Below are 17,725 nucleotides of genomic sequence, written 5' to 3'. Positions count from 1 at the left end.
GATTCTTCAGGAGCTGCACACACAGAAAACATCTCAAGATCGCTCCGTATGTAACATGTTGTCAAAGCTTTACTTTATAAATCTGTTGCCTTTTGAAAATGAGAAAATAAACTGTAACATGAGAATTGGAGGGGTTAGGAGCAGGTCCTGGTGGTGGCAAAACCCTGTGTTTGCTGTGACATATTCCCTTCACTTCTTCCACTTTCCCTCATTATCTTGTTTGCTATGTGTAGCTGAATAAGCATGTAACCTCCAAGGCTGTGGAGCAGATCATTAGGAGTTACTGATTAACACAATGTTTCGATAGCAGATCCTGAGTTCTTCTTTTTACAAACTGAAGGGGTCTGGCTTTATGATTTTTTAATTAGAGTGTAAATATTGCAGCCTCATAAACTGTTTGATTTATGGATGACAGCAAAGTTTGCGCTCCGGGAAAGGACAAGGGAGGCTTCAGATGAACACTTTCAGTGCCCCTGTTTGCCTGTAACAGCCATCCTGGTATTTTGTCTTTGGTGAACTCATCCTATCAGCCTTACTGATAACACCTGCGTGTCTAATCTGGCAGGATGGCTGAAATTCCTTTTTATGTTTCTAAGCATAAGGAGTACTCACATTCTGTATATTTTAACTGATAAAGTGGGGGGAAAAATTGGAGGAATATTAAGCTCACAAGGTGAGCTTTGAAAGCTGATGTTCGTCATGAGGATTCCAGAGAAGTGGGGCTAGATGCATCACTGTAAATTTCAGAGGTGTGTGAGAAATGGCAAATTGAGGTTGACAAAGATTTGAGGTCTTGGTGGATAATAGAAGGGTATGTCTGAGATCCCCTAATGCAAAATGTCATCAGGTTTTTTTGGGAGGAAGACTCCAAAGAGGGAAAGTCCCACCTTTCTCAGGCAATCAGTAGAACTTGGCTTCCACATGCAGTGCAAGTTAGGAAGCTCACAAGCAGGGGGAGTGATTTAATAATTTTAACTGGATTTATTTACCAATGGGGCACCTTTAATCCTCAGTAGAAGCTGTTCCTCAGAAGTTTGGACTCCTCCTGGACACCAGGCTGTTTGGCCAATATTTCTGTTCTTGGAGCAGGCAAAGACTTTGCCAACACTGACCTTCTTTCCTCTAGCACACCTCCTTGCTCCGTCTCCATACCTGAGCTTGCTGTCAGCATGGTTACGTTTGCAAGGGGATTATTCAACCCAAGATTGCTCTCAAGGGCAGTGATTTACCAGGAGAGGCCTAATTCTTTGCACAGGGGGTTTTACAAATCCTCCTTCACTGGCATGACTTGCCTCTTTCCATCTCACATATCCTCTTTAAAATCTTCTTGCCAGCACTGCCAATATGATTTGTCTGTTGAGATTTTGGGAGGGTGTGTTTTGGGATGGCTCTTTATTGTGCTGCAAGGAGCTGTGTTTCTTTGCTGGGCTGTTTTGTGGTCCCTCTAGTCCTTGGAGCAGCCTGCCTGCACCATTCCAGTGTGCCTGGGCTCTGGGCAGGGGCTGGAAGAACTTGAGGGCGTGGTGGGTTTGCCTCTCTCTGGACATGTGAGAGCAGCATAACCTCACCTGCATTTCATGGTGACAGAGATGAAGAAAGTCAAAGCAGACAGTTCTCCTTGATATATACTTGATTTAGAACAGAGCATGTCAGTTGGAAATATTGGACAGCTCTCTGTCCCCAGATACATTGCACAACGTGCAGCGCTGCTATGGTCAGGACGGACGAGACAGAATAAAACCTGCGTTACAAGTTCTCCTTTCCACCTCTTAGCAGAGCCTGAGTCCCCACATTGGTCTTTTCTCTGCTTGAGCACCAGGGACCTCCCCCCCTCCTGTCTCAGACCAAACCCCTGGGAGAGGAGGCAGCCAGCTGCTGCATGCCAGGAGCCCAGCTTCAGAACTGAGTGCTTTCAGAAAACATTGGTGCTCTGTTCACATTCTTTTCTCTGTAGCAAGAAGACTAGAAGCATAATTTTCTTTTAATGATATCCAAAATGTTCGTGGACAGTGATGAAATCCAAAAACATGCCACAGTGTCAGATTCACCTCTCTCTCTGCTGGAGCTGTGCACGTTTTACTACAGGAAGTATTTTGTGGCTCTCTACAGTAGCAGCCTGGGTTTCGTTGCCAAAGGCCCAAATAGTGAAGTTTGGTGGGTTTCTTATTTTTTCCAGCAAACTTGTTGAAAGGCCTTTCAGTGCAAACTTCATGTCAATGGCAATTACGTATATGTTTACAGATTATGGCTCCGGTCCCATCCTGGTAAATGTTTTTGCACATTGTTAAATCCGCATGTGTAATTGCCCAGAGAATAAGATCAGAAGTGTTGAATGTAGGAAGATAATAACTTGAACTGAACTGTTTTCTTGTTCCTGTTTAATTTTGAACCTGTTCAACCCTTGTGGGTTCAAAAGTTCACCTCAGTCTTGACCATTATTGAGCTTGGATTCTGTTTAGGAGAAACTGCGACTCCAAGTAAAGCGGAGGGTCAGAAGAAAATAAATCCAACAGAATGCATAAAGTGATAAATGAAGAAGGCAGAAAGACAGAAAAAAAGCACATACTGGATGAGTTCTTGGTTTTATAATGTCAAAAAGGTGTTTTGCTTCTGACTGCACTGAGGCTGGGATTTCTGTCGTAACACCTGGTTCAAAAACCCTGGAATTCCACCAGAATGTTTCCATTACCTGTAGTGTTCCTGTGCCGCTTATAATGAGCTTTGTTTTGTAGCTCTAATGCGTGCTTTAGCTCCCAGTAGCCCTTAGCTGGAACATGCAGCAGCCCAGTCTTTCGGGGCTGGAGGAGAAAGCGAAATTACAGGAGAGAACGGCTTTTCCTCATCTTCCTGTTTCCCCACAGAGGCTTCAGAGCCTCAAATGCATTTATCTTTGCAACCCAGTTTCTTTGTGACTCAATTTCTTTTGTGTTTATTGAGCCCTTCTGTGATACAAATGAAGCTGGTGCCAAACATTTTATTACAAATTTCACGTGAAAAAGGACCCAAGAATATTTCAGTGCTTATGTGTGCCTGCAGTCTTCCGTATTCTCAACAAGTTCTTGATTTGTTAGTGCTGAATTTGAGGATTGAATCAGGGTGTCCTAAAGGTGAAGCCCAGTTTGCTCTGCAAGACATGTTTCATTTTCCCTGCGTTTACAATGAGAAAGTAATTTGGCTTGGTGCCTTTAGCTGGAAAAGCCCAGACTTATATCAGGAAAGTGCAAAAGTTATGTAGGGGCAAAGCTGCACCAGAGATCTGTAAAGTGATTTAATTCTGGTGCCTGCATGGGAGCAAGAGAGATTAGTAGGAAGTACAGATTTATCTGATAGTGTACCAAGCACTTCAGTACCTTTTGGGTTGTCATGTCAAGACTTATATTAATTATGAATATTTTGGTACTCTTGAGATCCTAGTACTTGACAGATTAAATTGACAGAAATCCACCAGTCATTAGCATGTAAAAGAATTTCCTTTATTTTTTCCTTGCAGTAATGGAGCTGAGCAGATTCCTGCTCCAATTCTACTGAGTTTATTTTGCTGGAAATTACCCACCTTCTTTTAAAAGTACTGGCATTGATTGAACAGTAAAAAAAAAGAAAAATCAAAGTTTCATATTTTAATACTTACTTTTAAGGCATGCAGTGTTTAAAAAGTAAGATAATTTCTCTGGGCTCCTTGAGAAGCATTTCCAGTCTGTGAAAGAGCCCAGACTTAATGGGTTAAGTACTTGAAAACTGAAGGAAGGGCTCCGAACATTGCAGAAAGTCAGAGGTTTTAAAGAGACAGAGAAGCATTTGAAATGCTGCTTTTGAGTCAGGTCAGGGTTTTCCAGTTCAGAGATATTTCTTGTTGTCAGTGAACTAAAAATGGAAAGGAAAAAAATCCAAACCCTGGAAAGGAAGGGAAGTCAGAGAACCTGAGTAAGTGACGATTTATCTGATAACAAAAATCCTACTACCCTAATCATTCATGGTTTATTTCTTTGGCATGCAACAGTTAAGTAAAGTCCACTGAGCACTAGTAATTCCACTATTGCGAAAGCCAAATCCCTCATTTAAACTTTTGAGACAATTTTTCCATTTACTTCCCTGCCACTCAAAGAGCAGAAATCATAAGCTCACTCATACCAGTTCACCTCATCAATTAGAAAAGAGACAGGAGTTGCTTCCAGATGAAAAGGGGATGCAGCAGAGGAAAAATATGCTGGAAAATCAAAACTGATTGCCTCTAATGACTTCTGGATAGTGTTCCAAGCTTGGGTTGGCCACATTGAGACATCCCTAAATTTCTGTGAAAGTTGAGATTTGGAGCTGTCTGCTAGAACAGAATCATCAGAGAATATTGCACTTAATTAAAGAAACTGATATAGAGAACAGAGCCAGCATTTTGTCTTTTTTAAAATAATTAAATCATAAATTAATACACTTTAAACCAAATTTGAAAACCTAAAGCCCAATCCCAAATTTTAAGTTCGTGCCTGCTGCCAGCACTGCCATTTGATAGTGCACCACTCTCACAAGTAGCAGGATTAAGGTTGATGAGTCCTTCGTGTTGCCACATAAAAGTTAAATGCAGAACAGTGTTTGCTCCATGGTTTGGGGTTCTTTTTATTTGCTTTAACACCACCTTTGGCATCTGTAAAGTTATACAGTATTAAAATAAAACCTTAATGGACAGAGCAAAAATCTGTAGTTTCCAAGCTCTCTGGTGGGAAAGCTGTTTGCACTTGATAAATAAACTCCCAAAGTAAGTAAATGGGAGAAAATTGTAATGAAATCCTCAATCAAAACACGTGTCTTAGGCAGCAGAGAAAACAGTGTTGGTCTGATACGTTTCTTTAAAAGAAGAAATTTTTTTCCCTGCTTGTATCCGGCTTGCAAAGCTTTTGCATGGACAGTTTGTCAAATGTTTTTTCCTGTTTGGAGTTGAAACAGGTGAGGCTGTGCCCTCCCACTGGAAAGCAATTGCCTAAGGGCAGGCAGAGGATGTGTGGCAGCCCTCCCACAATGGCTCAGGACCCACATCTGTGGAGGCAACACATGTTGGTGCTGGAACTGTGTCTTTGGAGGTTGGAGAAGGGCATGTGGAGCAGTCCTTCTTTTCTTTCCTGCCACGGTGGATAAGCTAGGGGTGATGAGAATGAAAGGAATCTCTTTCTACAGAGAAACCCACAGTTTTGTAGTCCCAAAGGGTCTTAACTCTGCCTTAACTCGGAGCCATAGACCTGAAGCACATGTTTCACACCCCTCCTGACATGATGTGAAGCAAAAACTAGAAGGCAAAATTGTGCTGAATATGATGCAGGATTTCTTACTTTTTGTTATCTCTTACCTTCACTTCTGGGAAAAGATGGACCACAAGCCTATTAGCTCAACCACTTGAATTTTTGTGCAACAATTTAATAAGAGACAGATTTAAACAACATTATGGGGGACTATTCCCATAAGTCATCTAGTTTAAGGGAAACCACTTTCATGTGGGTGCAAAGTGAGTTAGAAAAATAGCCACTCACACTGGAGGGATGTACTGACTAAGTTCTGTTTAGGACCCTTCCCACATTTTCAATAATGATTTGGATAATGAAGTGGATGCTGAAATAATTAAACTTGCAGGTGACACCAAATTGAGGGAGTCTGAGGCAGGTTGTTGAATGGGAGTAGATTTCAAAATCTTCTTGACAAGCAGGAAAAACAACAAGGAGCAGGAGAATGCATTTGGTGAGACCAAATGCCAGGCTCTGGGAGTGTGTGGAAATTAATACTCTGATAAACACAACCCAGGATACACCTGTTTTATGAGAAGGAATCAAACAGGTCTTCAGCGGGTTAGTAGGTGAGCACAAACCTGTTTTTGTGCAATAGGAAATTATGTCCAAGGCAGGGAGGACAGTGCGCATGCTGAGATGAGGAAGGGAAGTCACCATCTCCTTGGTGAGACTTTTTCTGAGGTGGTGTGATAAGGAGAACAATGAACCTTTGTGGGAGAGGTTGCAAAGGGAGCAGGATGATTTCTTGGAGGTTTGCCAAATGTGGCATTTTGAGGACAGACTGAACTAGGGTTGCGTAGAGTGAAAAAGGCCAGGGGAGCATGGTTACAGGCATCAAATCTATAAAGGGTGGCTGCACAGAGAAAGGGAATTCCTCTGTGTCCCCCTGACACAGAATTAAAAATAGTGGGACTAAACTATTGAAAATAAGATTGTTAGATGCTGGGGAGCATATTTTGACAGTATGGACATTATGGACTCAGGAGGTTGAGGAATTGCAGGCTACAAAAGGTTTTGCTGAATATCTGGATAAAGATGATTGCTCTTCAGATCATTCCATTGACAGGTTGACTGTCGTAAGGCCTTAAATTTGAAGTTTAACAGCGAAAAACTGTATTCCTAGAGCATTTTTGTCAGGAAAATACTAGTGAAGGAAGTTTTCTAAAGGAATAACCCCATTATCAGCCTTCTTAGGGGGACCATTTATAGCTGTGTACATCCCCAATTAAAAGTGCTTTCAGGGGCACTGTGGATACCTCTCCCTGCTCTTTGCAGGAATCTAGCCTTGAAAACAGAATACTTACAACTAGAAACAAAGAAAACAAACCAAAATAGAATGATTCCATGAGGCAGTGTTATTCATATACTCTATAGTGAAAATTAAATGTAAAATCATGTCTTTTGAAGACCAAGAAATTACGCAATGGAAGAACATAATAGAGTGTAAAATAGAGGGTAATGTGTAAACCAGCAGTGCAGTGCTAAATGAAAGACTTCCCTACCTTCAAGGGTATTCCCTTCCAGGGTAAGATATACTGCTTTACCTTGAGATCCTGTTTTATTTCATGACATTTCATCTTCAGTTTTTTGTTATAGCTTTATTTCACTGCATGCAGTACGGATTCATCTTGTGCTTTCCAAACGTGCTGAGCAGAGGAAAATCTGTGGCATTAATTGAGAGAGAGAGAGAGAACTCGATCATATAATAAATGTTAGTGATATTTATGCATGCACGTCGGGAGAGGCTGGGATTTTCCCATGCCAGCCTAACTTTGGGCCTTTTAGGCCTATTATTTGTGGAAATGACATCAAGTGGTCTGACACCAAGATCAGAGGTGCCCTACAACAATCAAGAGCAGGTTATCCGCTGCCAGATCCCTGAGCAGGCTCTCAGACACGGTGGTTGCAGGGGCAGGCGTGGAGTCTGCTGCTCACAGAAGTCTCCATCAGCACTTTGGTATTTCTTTCTGAGGAGATCTCTTTGGCAGGGGTCGGAACTGCCAGCTTGTCAGGTATTTCCCAGAATCGTCAGTCTCTCCGGTGTATAAAGCCACAGCACTGACATATCACTTACCTAGTTGTGCTAGACTTACCCTCTCTCAGTGAGGTATGCAGACCATCTCTGTCTTGTGCAGCGTTTGCTTTATCTAAAGCTCGCCATGTACGCCGTGGTCTCTCTTTTTTTTTTTTTTTTTTTTTTTTTCTCCTTTGCAAATGCTGTTTAAATATAGCATCCATAAATAAATGTTAAATAATTCATGAACATAATTTTGTAAATTCTGCTAGGCCACACCTCTCCAGGGGCATATTTATGAACGTGCGTCAGCCCGGAATCGATGCGTCTGCCAGGCGTCCTACCTCTGAGGCAGAATTCCCACATCTAGCCCAAAATGCTGCAAACGACTCTGATTCCACTTCACTAGTCATCCATCATACTGTCACTTTAATTCAGATGCTGCTACTTGTTTTAATAACATACATCTTACACAAAGAATATTGCTAACACAAGATTCTTGAGGTAGATTTTTACAACCTCATAAAATGGTATTAACCCTTTGATCCCTGATATTCTTTTCATACAGCTTTTTTTTTTATGCTTATCAATAACCTGCATTCGTGGGGTCTATTCATGCTGGAGAATCCGACATCAATCACTGCAGTAAAAATATTATTCCTCCAGCATTACCCTAAAGAATTATGGAAAGAATAAAAGTGTTATTGCAGGAATTATTTAGCAAACAATAGGTGGATAAAATGTATTATGGTAAGTGTTAAATTATATCACCACATTACGGAAAACTACCTGAGATAGCACAGAAGGTAGTTCAGTGCTTTTTCTAAGTAGTTCAAAGAGAACAATAGCAGAATCCCACAAAAGATTTTACTATGAAACCCTGGAATGACAAGGCAAATGATGTATTATCACATAAAATCATAGTTTACAGGGGAAAAAAGAAAATTCTACATGCCGATTTCTGAGTTGCACCTGGCGGTATTTTGGGAGTGAGAGGAGGTGAATAATAGTAATTTACACTTAGCTGCTTAAGACTCAAGTATTTAAGGGAGTTATTTTTTAGGTTTTTTTGCATGTCTTTATAGAAATACCTTCCTTCTGTTATAACAGAGCAACATGGAATATGCAATTTAAAAATATATATTTTGCTTCTGTTTCAAATAAGGAACACTTGGAGTTATTTCTTTCTTCCTTCTCCCTGCTGTTTTTCCTTTGAGGTCAGCACCAGGAATTAGAAATGGTTTTACTGAAATACTTGATTAACCCAATTACTAAAATCATGCCAATATTTTCGGTAAAATTAAGGATACTTAAACAAGGTTGGGTTCCATGATTTCACCAAGTACACTCTTATCAGTTAATGCAGATTTAGAGAGGGGGGGAAAAAAAGGCATAATGTTGCACTGGGCTCATGGGATTCATTTGATCAACATGATTAAATTATTTCCTTACTCAGCTAGAAGGAAATTACTAGTAACCAGACATTATGTGTCTGTTAATTATGTGCAATAAGGTTCTCTGCTATCACACCACCTCTTGCATTCATGTTCTGTGTGTCTTAAAGACATTTTCATTTTTAAAACCCAAATATTGAAAAGGGACAGCTGTAATTTTCTTTCCCTTATTTAATAAATATCTAACCTACCAAAAATCACTTGTAAGAAGCAGCTGTTTGTCCTTTGGGCAATCATAGGTAAGTTTGTGGAGGTGGAATGCCAGCATTTCACATGTTTTTTTGGTTGCCCCCACCAGGATTCTATTTTTGTGCTGCAATTGTTCATTATTTGTGAATTGGATCATTTATTATTGTAAGGAACGGGAAGGAGAGTTTTCCAGAAATCTGTAATTTTGCTTGAAATAGTTAATCTCCCTGGTGCAAGATCCGCTCACCTATATGTTGTCTTTGTGCCAGATCTATATTCTGCTCTGATGCTGCCCAATCTAGGATTTCAAAAGGATTTTTTATAAAGGAAGAAACATATGGCACAAGAGAGGCCTTATTCTTTTTTCTAATGAAATGATGGGCTTCTGTTTCATATTAAAGTGTTAATAGGTCTGAAATTAGGTCTCAAAAAAGAGAATAGTGCTTTTAAAATTCTTAATATGATTCATTATCTGCAGTCAAAACCAGATGACATTTATTTTTATCCCAAAAATAAAAAAAAAAAGCCAAGCCACAAGGAAAAAAAAAAAAAAAAATCCTGGATTCAGGCTCTGATTTATCGAATGGAAAGCTCTTTAGAATCAGAGCCTGGGCTTGGAGGCTGGAGATTTTGTTCGAGTTTGAGAACCTTCATATGTTTTTGAAATCTAAACAAATATTTCAAAGAAGGTGGTGTCACATTTGAAGTAAGTGATCCTATTAGGCACTGGGACACGGCTGCTTTGTTGGAGGACAGGGCAGCATTTTATGTATGATAGTGTGGTGTACTGCTAATACACCGAGACATCACTTTCATCTGAAATGCCGATAGGACTGAACTTCTCTCATGCACTTTGGCTTTCAGTGTTAATAATGAATGAATAAAAGTTCAGAGGATAGAAGCTAAATGGATATTGTACTTTAAAGAAAAAGAAGAAAATGAATTTTAACTCACGGCGTGCCAAGCTGTTCAGAAATGAGCAAAAGACAGTAAATGGACAAATTTATTACGAGTGGTTGGGAAGGCTGCACCAAGGCATTTGTATGAGTTGCACTGGCATAAAATGCTAGGAATTTCAATACAATTAAAAATGCATGTTATTTAGGAATAATTATAGTCTGATGACATTTTCTTGTTTATAGGGATTGTGGGTGCAATCTATTTTGTCACAGTTAGCTTCCATAGGACAGCCGTCTCCTCCATACCCTGCTATTTGAGATCACTATTTTTCTCTGTGTCTGCCAGGAAAGTAACTGGGAGCCTAATGGGTTTTGTCGATCTTGGGCATTGCCAGTAGGCATCCCAGAAAGCACTTTCTCTGGAAGCACCATCTGGATGATGCTTTCAGATTTTGTCTGATTATTAGAAGCCACCAAGCTGCAGTGGCAGTGGTCTTCTCTTGACCAAGAAATCTTGTTGGTGGTCCAGATCCTCATTAACATTCATCTTCGTTATTAAAATGTCAGCTCCCATCTACAGCAGGTCGGGCTCAGAACAGTCATCAACACTTGTTAGCATGAAGCAAATAAGAGCAAAAACAGCCCAAGGTTTTTTGTAAACTATCAATGGCTTCTCTTCCATAATCTACCTCCCACCTCTAGGTGCTGGAACTACTTACCAGGCACTTGGAGATGCTCTCAAAGCTGAGTGGAAATGGTTGTATATAAGTAGGGCTTGTGCTCAAAGTCACAAAACAACTGTCCTCAGCACTTTTTGAGAGATGCAAAAAGAATTATATAGCAAGGTGCTAATCCCAAAATGATGTGCGTGTATGTGGAGAGGTACATCTGACATTCACATTAATACCAAATGAGTTCATCATGATTAATGTTATTACATTAAATATCGAAGGAATTAATAATGATTAGACCATTATTTTAAAGGGTTACCAGCATGACACCAGCTCATTTTTTAACAGCTGTAGACACCTGGGTTTGTACTTTTTTTCTCTCTGTGCATTTTCAGTCCTCACCTTCTTTGACCAAATATACTCACTTGGAATTTCATCTTACTGAATTTATGATTTTATGGCTGTGTTTCCTGTCAGGACTAAATCCAAGTCCTGATGAAGTCATTAGAAGCTTTGCTATATTCACTTCACTGCTGCAAAAAAAGGCTGAGATCCTGATTTCCATGGACTGACAAGCACTATTTCCATTGGTTTTGTTGGGCTTTTACATGCCTCCTTGAACCAAGAAAAAAGCTAAGTGAATATTGGTTTGGGATCTTTAAAATGTGTTTTCAGAGGATCTTTGCTTGAAAGACAGTTCTTTATGTGCATTCTTCCCCCTTTTCCAAAAAAAAAATTGTCTTTACAGAAGTCAGTAAGAAAGTCCAAATTACAGGTGTAGTATTATGCTTTAAAGAGAAATGCCTTAACTAAGGGGAAAAAAAAAAAAAAAGGGTCCAGATGCAGACTTTGCAAATAGGAAAAAATGCCTGAAAGAGATGATTAAGAGTTATGTGTTTTACAGGAATTGCTGCCAACACTTGGGTAATCCACTATTTCTTGATGCACAAATAGTATTATATTCCGCACTCTTAATAAAACCAAAGAAGCTAAAAGATCTCGTAAATAATCTACTCAGTAGAAACTACTAAAACCTACTAAATCTGTTTTGAAGCACTAATGTCATACCCAGTATTTAAAAGTGGTGCATATCAAAATATCATTTATAAAGGGAAGAAAGCAAATATTTTTCTGTTTCTAATTGGAAAATCTTATATAAAAAATAAATCTTGCAATATTTATCTGCTTTTCTTTACTTTTTGTCCGTGATGATTTTTTTAAAGGCCTTGGCTATGTTTAAATTGCTTCTTGATCAGCTGCTGATGATTAGTTATTTCAACCCTTTCGCAGATATTAGAAGTTGCAGTTTGGCTGTTGGTTTTTCCCAGATTTAATTGGTAATAATTTTTCTGTGGTTGCTTTATGAAATGGTAGCTTAGGGTTTTATCTTGGCCTTTTGTTCTGCAGTACAAGAAATTAAAGAAAAGAGGATTAAACAGGTTGCAATTTGTTGAGATGTTGCTTTTCCTATAGGTTTTCCTGGTCTGTCCAAGGCATGCCAACACCTTCAGCAAAATACATCTGTATATATCTTTATATTAGGAAATTAAACATGTCAGCGAACATTCTGTGGCAGTAAGGCTCTTGGGCACAATGTTACTCACTTGCGTATTTTTATACACTTTTACCTTCAAAAATGAGATGGTTGCTCAGAAGTTACCTGTTGGGAATGGCCCTTGATCCATGAAAATACCTAATCCTTGCCAAGGATTTGGCCAAGGGAATGGTTGAGCCAAAACACGCAAGGAATGTGATTGGTAGTTGAGCAGCAGAAGTGGTGGAGGTGCTGTTTGGGAAGCACACAAGTCCTTTGTATCACTCTTGCTGCCAAATACTGGGTCAGAGAACAGTTTTTCTACTTCGAGTGTTTGGGTCCATGTTCACTGTGTCTGTTTTGTACCCTTGTGCACGGATTTTTCAGGTGAGTTCTATTTTCTCTGTTAGTTCCTTTCTCTATCAGTTGAGGTCAGTGGATAACAGTAATGTTTTCTATCTCTAAAACTCCTGTTGTAAAAGTCTGAATGTAAATTTTGGGGTCAAAGTCCCCAGTTTATTACTCTCTGTTTAATTCTATGCTTAAAACTCATGAAAGCCATCACGATTAAAATGTGCATTTTAGTGCACAAACTTTGAGTTGGCTGATTTTCTGTATCAGGTCAACATATTCCACCAGAAAAATCCGAGTCCAGTTGTATTTAGCCAAATCTACGCATTGTGTATTAAATACTCTCTAAACCGTGTGTTATTATCAAATACAAAGACAATAAAATAATGTATAATGGGGTCTTTTGTGCAGAGTAATCTGCCTGCTGGAGAGACAGATTTGTCTTGTCAGCAGTGATAAAGAGAGATATCACTGTTTTTGTTGTTCCTCAGTTATGAGTGAATTTCTCTGCTCTAAATACACCTGAAAAATATTTATAGAAAATAAAATATTCTGCTTTCAGGTTTGGATGGTGTGCAAGGGGTGAGCTCACTGAAGAAAAGTTCATCTTCATGAACGTGCTTTGAAGAGTGCATTGAGTATGTTTCACAATGACAAGGTATCAAGTCTGCAAGGAATATTTTGAATTACTGCAATGTAGACCCAAATCCCTATGTGCATGCTTCAGTTCTGGTTTGTTTTCCTACAGGAATACCTAGAGGTTCCTGAGAGATTTCTGGTCCTTGCAGCAACAGGCTCAGCGCAGGGAGGATGCCTCAGAAGCACATCCCGCTTGACTGCCATCTGGACCGTGGCATAAGGAAACAGGTTGGAGAAGGATGAGTGTGGAAAACCTTCCAGCCAGGTGAGAGAAAGGGTGTGGCCGGGGTGGTGTCTCAGGACTTTTCTCACCCAGCTGGTGCCGAGGGTTGGTTGTCTGAACGCTTCCAAGGACCGTGGAGGACCCCAGTGTGAGCCGTGCCGCTGGCTCCAGGAGAGGCAGACCTTCCCTGGCTCCAGCGCTTGTCAAAGCTTCTGTGACAGAGGGAGGATTAAATGTGTGACAGTGGCACCAAACCACTCTGTGTCGTTTGCTTGGCAGGTGGGAGAGGCGAGGGCAGCCTCGGCTGATGCCACACTTGCCTTGGCAGAGCACCCGTGGGGCTGGGACCTCCATCTCCCCACACTGACGGGGCAGATGGTGTTGACAGGCTCACCTGCCCCCCTGCCTTCCCTGCAGTGGGTCAGCAAGACTTACAGCAGTCTAAACTGGGAGAGTGTTACCTACTTAAACTGTTTTTTCTGACTTAATAAGAATTTTTCATCTACAGCGAGCCAGTTTAAAATATTGTCTATACACAAACAGTCATTCTGAATAATAGGCCTGCACACAGTAAATGTCAGCTCTTTAAATCACAGAGGACTTCGGAAGCGGAGTAGAGAATGCTTCATAACAGTTTAAACTTCAGCCTCCCATTTATTATGTATGTGTTTATAAATCTCTGAGGGGCACTCTTTTCCCTTCTGGGAAGCCCAAAGGAGCAGAGTTGTTTGTCAGCCCTGCTGGGTGTTGCGCCGTGCTGCAGTTGCTCCTCTGCATCCTGACCCCCATTTGGTTTCAAGGTTGGTATCCAAGGTTGTGCCTGAGGAAATCTTATTTTCTTTTCTCCTAATAGCAGCGTAGAGGACCTTTCATTTCTAGGAAGATGGTGCTGGCAGAACAAAAAGTGGTGAGGGGTCAGCAGAGCACTGTTGTGCTGTGTTTTTCTTTTTAGGCTGAGCGTGAGTGATCACCACTTTTAGAAAAGGGCTCTCCGCTTGCCACAGAGGAAGAGTGTAAAGGTATCTTGCTCAGCCATGGCGTTGAAAAATTTCTTCAGCATTCCCATCTGTCTTGGTTAGTATGAATACTTTAGCATTAAATGGAGAAAAGGAGAATCCATCAATAGTTAATAACTGACCTTAAGATAGGAATTCAAAGTTCACTGCAATTAAACCCAAGTGTCAGCAGAACCCACAAGGGAGGCTATCAATATATTTGACTATACCTGTGCATAGACGGCAGATTTAAATTCTATAAGGGAAACGACTGTGCATTATTCCTAATAAAAACATACCCTTGTACTGTCTTATATCACAGACAAAACACAGAAGTTCCGTGTTATGAATGATAGTAGGAGAAAACATACTGAAGAACAAATGTGATTCTGGATGGAATTTCATCACGTGACTTTATTGTAAACCAGATGTTTGTCAGATTCGGTGGGAGAATGTATCCATCTTGAAATTTTTAATAAGGTTACATAAAGGATTAAAAGCAAACATTTACAATACATAGGATTTAAAGGTAATTATATTTCTCTTAAATTGGTTATTTGCTTGGTAGATTGTTAAAAAATATTTACATAATCTATCTATGGTGCAATGCACGTCATGGATGGCTTCTTTCATTATGTTGTTTGATGTACATCCACAGTATCAGAAAAACAAAAGATAAAGTGACTGTTCCACAGACATAAACAATGCATGTGATATAAAAAATATGCTCTATTATTGGAAAAAAGAAAAAAAAAAAAAAAAAAAAAAAAAAAGAAAGAAGGAATCTGCAGCCAAATCCAGGAGTTCTGGGGTAAGATTCAGCTGCCTGGAAGAGAGAATTATATTTTTCTAGGAAAAGCAGTGATGCCCTCACTGTAAGGGAAGCTGGCTCTGGGTAGAATGTAGATAGGTTTTTGCTCTTTCTGCTGCAGACTTTTTTTCCTTCAGAGTCTTCCCCCTTCTGAGAAGGGAAAATGGAGATTAAAACTTGAAAAAAAGACAGAAATGAGAGAAAAAGAATCCTGGGTTTGTAGCTGGGACTTTATAAGAGATTATTTTGCATTTGCAAATTTGTTCAATCCAGCTTCCTTTTCATACCTCTGGTCATTTTTGTGGGGTTACATTCGAGGCCACTAATTCTCAAGATTGTTTTCTCTAGCAGTCTTTTTATTGGCAGAAAATTTACAAGGAAACTTCGTGGCAGGATGTATCAAGATTACACAGAGACGTACACATTGATGTTGCATCAGTATAACACTACAATGGCCTCAAAAAACAAAATAAAAAACACCAAAAACAAACAAACAAACAAAAAAAAACCCAAACAAACAAACCAAAAAACCCTGAACAAATCTATGTGATGAGTCTGAGGTTTTTACATGGAATCATATTTAAAAGAATAGGAAGATTAATTCATCACACTCCCTGTTTTATTTTGGGAAATAGTCTTTCCCTCAGTGGATTTCTGATTCATGAGGGACAGGGACGAAGTAAATTAAACTAGTAAAACAGGATAATAACTTTTCCTTTGACATTCTACCCTGTGCAGCTACAGGATGTTTAAGTCCACTTGGACTTCAGCTGTGATGTTTTATACCCCAACAGACTTATTGGGAAAGGTAGCTAGTATCTGTAGCACTTTGATTGTTCCTGGTACCAACAATTCTGATGGATACAGGGTCTTCATGAAATCAGAGGATATTATTAATGTTGAAATATAGCATACTAAGCCCAGGAAGCTGGTAGCTCAATGTGGTGCTAACACAACCACATTATGGATCATTTATAGCCCAGGTGGATCATTACAAATGAAAGACATTGCTGAGGGTTGCTCTAGCCAAGTAAATGGTGTGATAGAGGTGTTGACGCTCACTAGCTGTATGGTGCAGTTGTAGCCTGTTTTCACACTGCTCTTCTGGCTGCCTCTTGCACCTCCCCAAGCCCTCCTGCATGGCATAGCCTGGGAAGGTTCGGTATGGCCAGCTCAAAGAGCAAGGAGATGTTAATTTTTCTTGCAGGATAGTTCAGCATGCAAGAGGGATTTCTAATTCAGAGCCCTTAACTATAGTCTTTAATAGAAAAAAAGAAACAAAACCAACAAACCTAGGTGCCACAAACTTCTTAATGGAAGATAGCAAAAGTTGTCTTTTAGTACTCTGACATGGAACACGTGGTTTTTTTCTCATTTTTTTGCTTGGGACAGGATAGGTTTGGGACTATGATGCATGCATAACTGGGAGAAAGTTAAAAAAATACAGGGCTACTGGAAAGTTGTGAAAGTCCTGAAGAAATTTTCTGTAGCTGCCTCCCCGATACTGATTGGATAGTCCCCATCAGTGTAGGACATCCCACAACTGTTTTTGTGAGTATACTTCTAGTATTTTTCCAGCAAACCCTCTACCTTCAACAACGATGTAAAGTGGGCCTGCTCATCAATGTCTAGGCCTACGTTTAGGCGTGATACCAACATCATAATTGCTCTGCTGAGATACAAAAATGTACCTCAAAAGCTCAAAGCAGGACAATTGCTAAGAGGTATTTGTTGTGTTGAGTAATGTAATTCTAAAGCCTTGAGATTGTCTTGGAGAATGTTTGTAAGACTGAGATGTCAGCCAAGATCAAAGCATGGTGATCATAGTGAAAAATGTATTGCTGGAAAAGAGAATCAGAAGTAGGGGTAGGGGACCCCTCCTAGGAGACTGTGGCCAAACCTTATACCCGCTTATCCCTCACTCTGCCCCTTGACCATGTCAGCTAATCTCATTTTAGAGACACAGCACAGGAAAAGATAAAACATGAAATAGCTGTATCTGACTTACTTTGAATGTCTGTCAAGTTCCATGTCTTTTAAGTCGTCAACAGATTTATTTCACTTGTATCAGTCACTCTGTGACAGGTCTACATAAATCAGAAAGCAGTCTGGGAGAAGGTCCTTCAGTTGCCAACTTGCCTGTGTCACAGATTCCCACAGAGCACAGAGTTGCACAAGTATACGCAGAAGAGATTTGAGATTCGGTATAATCATCAAGGAGTGTCGCTTTCCTCGTAGTTGAATACCCAGAAGAGCTGGAGGAAAAGGTTAGACTTATCTGTCAGGTTTTTTGGGTACAACAAAGGATCTTGTCCATTCAGGCTAAATAAGGTGTAATCTCATCTGCATGGGTCAAATCTTTCAAGTTCATTTACCAAATGTCACAAGTTCCAGACAGACTTAGTACAGAGCAATGCAATCTATCACTACTTAAGCATATTGGAGGGGGAGCATCATGGCTGGGAGTGTTATTTATTCAGTGAAGCACAGGCTAAATTGAACAGCACGCTTTGGATAGAGAGAGTGGGGGTCTACCACTCATCTTTCCAATGAGCTTTTTTATTTCCATGCAGAGAGATTTTGTACTCAAAGGAACTGTAACAAAAGCTGTTTAGGCTCACTTGCCAACCAAGTGTACAATTTCTCCCCGTTAGGCTGCGAAGTCTTAAGGAAAACAA

The 17,725-nt window shown here is 40.1% G+C and overlaps 1 long non-coding RNA gene across 3 annotated transcripts in view; it reads left to right on the top strand.

Moving 5' to 3' along the window:
* LOC120750433 (uncharacterized) overlaps window positions 1-13,277 on the top strand; it is an 86,569-nt gene extending 73,292 nt beyond the window's left edge. The window contains exons 5-7 of one of the 3 annotated variants that reach the window (XR_005699983.2): window positions 1-46; window positions 12,942-13,037; window positions 13,128-13,277. The exon at window positions 1-46 is cut by the window's left edge and continues 11 nt beyond it. This is a non-coding gene — a long non-coding RNA (uncharacterized LOC120750433). Of the gene's footprint in view, window positions 2,900-12,941; window positions 13,038-13,127 lie in introns of those variants that run through there. The other 2 variants (XR_009207660.1, XR_005699982.1) reach the window with 2 other exon arrangements.
* Window positions 13,278-17,725: the final 4,448 nt, after the last annotated feature.

Source organism: Hirundo rustica, chromosome 3 (genome assembly GCF_015227805.2).
Source record: "Hirundo rustica isolate bHirRus1 chromosome 3, bHirRus1.pri.v3, whole genome shotgun sequence".
Lineage (NCBI taxonomy): Eukaryota > Metazoa > Chordata > Aves > Passeriformes > Hirundinidae > Hirundo > Hirundo rustica.
The sequence above is the reverse complement of the archived record's forward strand: the minus strand, read 5'-3'. Positions and strand labels throughout refer to the sequence as shown.